We start from the raw sequence: 7,663 nt of genomic DNA, 5'->3' as shown, positions 1-7,663 counted from the left end.
CAGTGCCACACCCATTATACTGCCGTCCCCATGTCACAGTGCCACACCTATGTCATAGTGCCGCTCACATGTCACCGTGCCACCCCCATGTCACAGTGCCACCACCACGTTACAATGCCAAACCAATGTCACAATGCAGCCCCCATGTCACAGTGAAGCCCCCATGTGTCCCCATGTCATAGTGACACCCCCATGTCCCAGTGTCGCTCCCATGTCACAGTGCCACCCCTATGTCATAGTGCCGCTCACATGTCACCGTGCCACCCCCATGTCACAGTGCCACCAACACGTTACAATGCCAAACCAATGTCACAATGCAGCCCCCATGTCACAGTGAAGCCCCCATGTCAAAGTGTCACCCCCATGTCACAGTGCCGTCCCCATGTTACCCTGAAGCCCCATGTCACAATGCCACCCTCATGTTACAGAGCCACCACCATGTCACACTGCCATTCCCATGTCACAGAGCCATCCCCATTTCACAGTGTCACACTAAAGTCACGGTGCAGCCTCCATGTCACAGTGCCACCCACATGTCACATTGCCGCACCCATGTCACAGTGCCATCATGAAACCGTGACCTGGTTGTAACGGGTGTAGCACTGTGACACGTGGGCAGCATTGTAACATGGGGTGGCATTGTGACATGTGGGTGGCACTGTGAAATGTAGGTGGTACTGTGACATGGTTTTAGCACTGAGACATGGCAGTAGCATTGTGACGTTGGTTTGGCGCTGTGACATTGGGGTGGCACTGGGACATGGTGGCAGCGCTGTGAAATGGGGGAGGCATTCATGACCCACAGGTCATGGTCACTTTGATACGGCGGTGGCACTGTGACCTGGGGGTGGCATGTGACATGCGGGTGGTACTGTGACCTGGTGGTGGCACTGTAACTTGGCAGTGACACTGTGACATCTGGTCGAAATGTGACATGGGTATGGTACTGTGACATGGGGGCTGCATTGTGACATGGCGGTGGCACTGTGACATTGGGGCGGCACTGTGACATGGGGACAGCAGTGTAACGGGTGTAGCACTGTGACACGGGGGCAGCATTGTAACATGGGGTGGCATTGTGACATGTGGGTGGCACTGTGACATGTGGACATTACTGTGACTGTGGGGTGGCACTGTGACATGGAGACGGTACTGGTACATGGCGATGGCATTGTGACATGGGGTGGCACTGTGAATTGGGGGCAGCACTGTGACACGGGGGCGTCACTGTGACATGGAGAAGGTACTGTGACATAGAGATGGCACTGTGACATGTGGGTGGCACTGTGACATGGTTTTAGCACTGAGACATGGCAGTAGCATTGTGACGTTGGTTTGGCGCTGTGACATTGGGGTGGCACTGTGACATGAAAATAGAACAGTGACAGCGAGTGGCACTGTGACATGTGGGCGGCATTGTGACGTGGCACAGTGACATGGGGACGGCACAATGACATGGAGTAGCACTCTTACATGGGGACGGCACTGTGACATGAGTGTGGCACTGTGACATGGACTAGGCACTGTGCCATGGCGGCATCATGGTGACATGTGGGTGGCACGGTGACATGGGAGTGGCACTGAGGCATGGGAGTGGCACGGTGACTTTAGTGTGACACTGTGAAATGGGGATGGCTCTGTGACGTTGGGGTGGCACTGTGACATGAAAATAGCTCAGTGACAAGGAGTGGCGCTGTGACATGCGGGCGGCATTGTGACATGGGGGTGACACTGTGACATGGAAGTGGCACTGTGAAATGGGAGCAGAAAAGTGACATGGGGGTGACACTGAGATATGGGGTCGGCACTGTGACATGGGGGCAGCACTGTGACAAGGGGACGGCACTGGGACATGGGGACGACACTGGGACATGGGGGTGTCACTCACTGTGACATGGGGACGGCGCTGTGACATAGGAGGGACAGCAGTGTGACATTGGGGTGGCAGTTTGGCATGGGGGTGGCAGTGTGACATGGGGATGCAATATTGACAAGGGGCCTGCACTGTGACAATGATGTGGCACTTTGATGGAGGTGACTCTGTGACATGTGTGTGGCACTGTGACCTGGCGGTGGCATTGTCACATTGGTTTGGTAGTGTGACATGGGAATGGCACAGTGACATGGGTGTGGCACTGTGACATGGGTGTGGCACTGGGATATGGGGACGGTACACTGACCTGGTGTTGGTACTGTGACATGGGGGCAGCACCGTGACAAGGGGATGGCACTGGGACATGGGGACGACACTGGGACATGGGAGTGGTACTGTGACGTGGGGGTGTCACTGTAACATGTCGGTGGCACAGTGACTTTCTGGTGGCACTGTGACATGGGTACGGTGCTGTGACACTGGAGTAGCACTGTGACACGGGGGCGGCACTGTGACATGGGCGTGGCATTGTGAGAGTGGGACGGCACTGGGTCATTAGAGTTGCACCGTGACATGGGGACGGTACTGTCACATGGGGGCGCCACTATGATACGGCGATGGCACTGTGACATGGGGTTGGCACTGTGACATGGCGGTGGCATTATGACATGGGAGTAGCACTGTGACATGCACCCATATCACAGTGCCACATCCATGTCACAGTGCCAACCCACTGTCAGGGTGACATCCACATGTCACAGTGCCACACACATGTCACAGTGCCACACCCATGTCACAGTGCCACCACAATTACACAGTACAGTCCCCATGTCACTGCCACAACCATGTAACAGTGCCGTCCCAATGTCATAGTGCCATCCACATGTCACAGTTCCGTCACCATGTCACAGTGCCACTACCACGTCACAGAGCCACCACCATGTCACAATGCAGCCCTAATGTCACAGTGCCGTCACATGTCACAGTGTCGCTCCATGTGACAGTGCCCTGCCCATGTCACACTGTCATCCCCATGTCACAGTGTCGTCCCCGTGTCAGTGCCGCCCCCATGTCACTGTGCCATTCCCATGTCACAATACCAACCCACTGTGACAATGCCGCCACCGGGTCTCAGTGCCACACACGTCACAGAGCCACCCCCAGCTCAGAGTGCCGCCCCACTGTCACAGAGTAGGCCCCTTGTCAATATGCCACCACAATGTCACAGTGCCACCATGATATCACAGTGCCGTCCCCATGTCACAGTGCCACGCCCATGTCACAGTGCCACGCCCATGTCACAGTGCCGCCTCTATGTCACAGAGCCATTAAAGTCACGGTGCAGCCTCCATGTCACAGTGCTGTCCACATGTCACAGTACCGCCCCCATGACAAAGTGCCACCCCAATGTCACAGTGCCACCCCAATGTCACAGTTCTGTCCTCATATCAAAGTGCCATCCCCATGTCACAGTACCATCCCCATGTCACAGTGCAACCCCACTGTCACAGTGACATCCACATGTCACAGAGCCACCCTCATGTCACTGTGCCACCACAATGTCACAATGCCACACCCATATCAGAGTGCTGTCTCCACGTCACAGTGCCATCCCCATGTCATAGTGCCACCCCCATGCCATAGTGCCACCCACATGTCACAGTGCAGTCCTAATGTCACAACCCCACCGCCGTGTCACAATGCCACCCCTCTGACGCAGTCATCCCCATGTCACAGTTCCACTCCATTGTCCCAGTGCCACTCCAATGTCCCAGTGCCGTCCCCATGTCACAGTGCAACCACAATGTCACAGTGCCACTGCCATTTCACAGTACCGCCCCAATGTAACAGTGCCACCCCAATGTCACAGTGCCACCACCATGTCACAATGCAGCCCCCATGTCACAGTTCTGTCCTCATGTCACAGTGCCACCCCCATGTCGAAGTACCTTACCCATTTCACAGTGCAACCCCACTGTCACAGTGACATCCACATGTCACAGTGCCACGCCCATATCATAATGCCACCACCATGTCACAGTGCCACCCCTCTGTCACAGTGCCATCCCCATGTCACAGTGCAACCACAATGTCACAGTGCCACTGCCATGTCACAGTGCCGTGCCATGGGTGACCTGGGTCATGAATGGCACTGTGACATGTGGACGTTACTGTGACATGGGGATAGCACTGTGACATGGCGGTGGCATTGTGACATGGGGGTGCCACTGGGGACGGCAGTGTAACATGGGGGTGGCACTGTGACATGTGGACGTTACGGTGACATGGGTGTGGCACTGTGACATGCGTGTCGCACTGTGACATTAGGGTGGCACTGTGACATTGGGGTGGCACGGTTTCACGAGGATGGCACTTTGACATGGGGACGGTTCTGTGACATGGGGGTGGCACTATGACATGGGGACGGCACAGTGACATGGCGTGGCACTGTGACATGGGTATGGCACTGTGACTTGGGTACGGCACTGTGACATGGGTGTTGCACCGTGAAAGGCAGTGGCATTGTGACATTGGGTTGGCACTGTGACATGGGTCTGCACTGTGACATGGGCATGGCACTGTGACCTGGGGGTGGCACTGTGACATGGTTTTAGCACTGAGACATGGCAGTAGCATTGTGACGTTGGTTTGGCGCTGTGACATTGGGGTGGCACTGTGACATGGTGGCAGCGCTGTGAAATGGGGGAGGCATGGGGTCATTAGAGTTGCACCATGACATGGGGACGGCACTGTGACATGGGGAGGGCAGTGTGTCTTGTGGGTGGCACTGTGATATGATGACGGCACTGTGACATGGCGGTGGCACTGTGACATTGTGGTCACACTGTGACATAGAGATGGCACTGGGACAGGGGATGGCGCTGTTACATGGCATGGCACTGTGACATGGGGACGGCACTGGGTCATTATAGTTGCACTGTGACATGGGGACGGCAGGGTGACATAGGGCTGGCACTGTGACATGGGTGTTGCACTGTGACATGGGGACAGCAGTTGGACATGGGAGTGGTACTGTGACGTGGGGGTGTCACTGTAACATGGCGGTGGCACAGTGACATTCCGGTGGCACCGTGACACGGGTACGGTGCTGTCGCACTGGGGTAGCACTGTGACATGGGGGCGGCACTGTGGCATGGGAGTGGCACTGTGACAATGAGACAGCACTGGGTCATTAGAGTTGCACTGTGACATGGGGACGGCATTATGACATGGCGGTGGCATTATGACATGTGGGTGGCACTGTGGCATGGGGATGGCATTGCGACATGGGGGTGGTGCTGTGACGTGGGGGCGTTACTGTGACATGGGTGTGGCACTGTGACATGCGTGTGCAGTGGCATTGTGACATGGGGGTGCCACTGTGACATGGGGACAGCAGTGTAACATGGTGGTGGCTCTGTAACATGAGGGTGGCATTGTGACATGGGGCTTCAGGGTAACATGGGGATGGCATTGTGACATGGGGGTGACACTTTGACATGGGGGCTTCACTGTGAAGCGGCACTATGACATAGGGGTGGCACTGTGACATGGAAGCGGCACTGGGACATGGGGGTGTCACTATGACATGGGGACTGCACTGTGACATGGGGAGGCCACTGTGACATGGGTGTGGCACTCACTGTGACATGGGGACGGCGCTGTGACATAGGAGGGACAGCAGTGTGACATTGGGGTGGCAGTTGGGCATGGGGGTGGCAGTGTGACATGGGGATGCAATATTGACAAGGGGCCTGCACTGTGACAATGGTGTGGCACTTTCAGATGGAGGTGACTCTGTGACATGGGTGTGGCACTGTGACCTGGCGGTGGCATTGTCACATTGGTTTGGTAGTGTGACATGGGAATGGCACAGTGACATGGGTGTGGCACTGTGACATGTGGACGTCACTGTGAAAGGGGGTGGCGCTGTGACATGGGAATGGTACCGTGACATGGGTGTGGCACTGTGACTTCAGTGTGACACTGTGACATGGGGTTGGATCTGTGACAGGCGAGCGTCACTATTATGTGGCGGTGTATCTGTGACATGGGGTCGGCACTGTGACATGGGGTCGGCACTGTGACATGGGGGTGGCACTGTGACATGGGGATGGCACTGTGACATGGTGGTGGCACTCTGACATGGGGACGGCAGTGTGTCACGGGGGCGGCACTGTGACATGTGGACGGTACTATCATATGGCAGCGTCACTTTGATACGGCGGTGGCACTGTGACATCGGGATGGCACAGTAACATGAGGGTGCCACCGCGACATGGAAGTGGCATTGTGACAAGGGGATGGCACTGTGTCACGGGAAGGCACTGTGCCATGGGGACGGCACTGTGACATGGCAGTGGCACTGTGACATTGTGGTTGCACTGTGACATGGGGATGGCACTGGGACATTGTGGTTTCACTGTGACATGAGGATGACACTGTGACAGAGGGGTGGCACTGTGACATGGTGGTGGCATTATGATATGGGCGTGGCACTGTGTCATGGGGATGGCACTGTGACATGGGGAGGTCAGTGTGACATGGGGAGGTCAGTGTGACATTAGGACTGCACTGTGACATGTGGGTGGCACTGTGACATGTGGATGGCACAGTGACATGGGGTGGCGCTGTTTCATAGGAACGGCACTGTGTAATGGGGACGGCACTGTGACATGGGTACTGAACTGTGACATTGTGGTGGCACTGTGACATGGGGTCTGTACTGTGTCATGGGGACGGCACTGTGTCATGGGGACAGCAGTGTGACATGAGGGTGGCACGGTGACATGTGGGCGAAATGGTGACTTTACTGTGGTATTGTGACATGGGGTGGCACTGTGACACGTTATTGCACGAGTTGCACTGTGACATGGGTGTGGCACTGTGACCTGGCGGTTGCATTGTCACATTGGGTGACATGGGGACGGCACTGTGATATGGGTGTGGCATTGTGACATTGTGGTGGCACAGTGAGATGGGTGTGGCTCTGTGACAGTGGGGTGGCACTGTGACGTGGGGACTGTACTGTGCCATGGGGGTGGCACTTTGATATGAGGACAGAACTGTGACATGGGGGCTGCATTGTGACATGTGGGTGGCACTGTGACACAGGGCCGGCACCTTGACATGGGGACAGCACTGTGACATGGGGGTGGTACTGTGACTTGGAGGTGTCACTGAGATATGGCAGTGGCACCGTGACATTCTGGTGGCACTGTGACATGGGTACAGTACTGTGACATTGGGATGGCACTGTGACATGGGGGTGGCACTGTGACATGGGGGTGGCACTGTGACATGGGGACGGCAGTGTGTCACCGGGGCAGCACTGTGACATGGCGACGGTACACTGCTATCCCCATGTCACAGTACCGCCCCCATGACACCGTGCCACCCCACTGTCACAGTGACGTCCACATGCCACACTGCCACACCCATGTCACAGTGACACATCCAGGTCACAGTAACTCCCCCATGTAACAGGGCAGTCCCCATGTCACAGCACCACACCCATGTCACACTGCCCTCCCCATGTCACAGCCACCCCATGTCACACTGCCCTCCCCATGTCACAGTGCCACCCCCATGCCAAAGTGCCATCCCAATTTCACAGTGCCACCCACATGTCACAATGCCAGCACCATGTCACAGTGCCGTCCCCATGTCATAGGGCCATCCCCATTTCACAGTGCCACCCCTGTGTCACAGTGCCGACCCGATGTCACAATGCCACGGTCATGTCACAGTGCCACCCCTGTGTCACAGTGCCACCCCCATGGCACAGTG

The sequence above is a fragment of the Athene noctua genome, unplaced genomic scaffold (genome assembly GCF_965140245.1).
Source record: "Athene noctua unplaced genomic scaffold, bAthNoc1.hap1.1 HAP1_HAP1_scaffold_160, whole genome shotgun sequence".
In the NCBI taxonomy this organism is placed as follows: Eukaryota; Metazoa; Chordata; class Aves; order Strigiformes; family Strigidae; genus Athene; species Athene noctua.
This window is presented reverse-complemented; position numbering follows the sequence as displayed.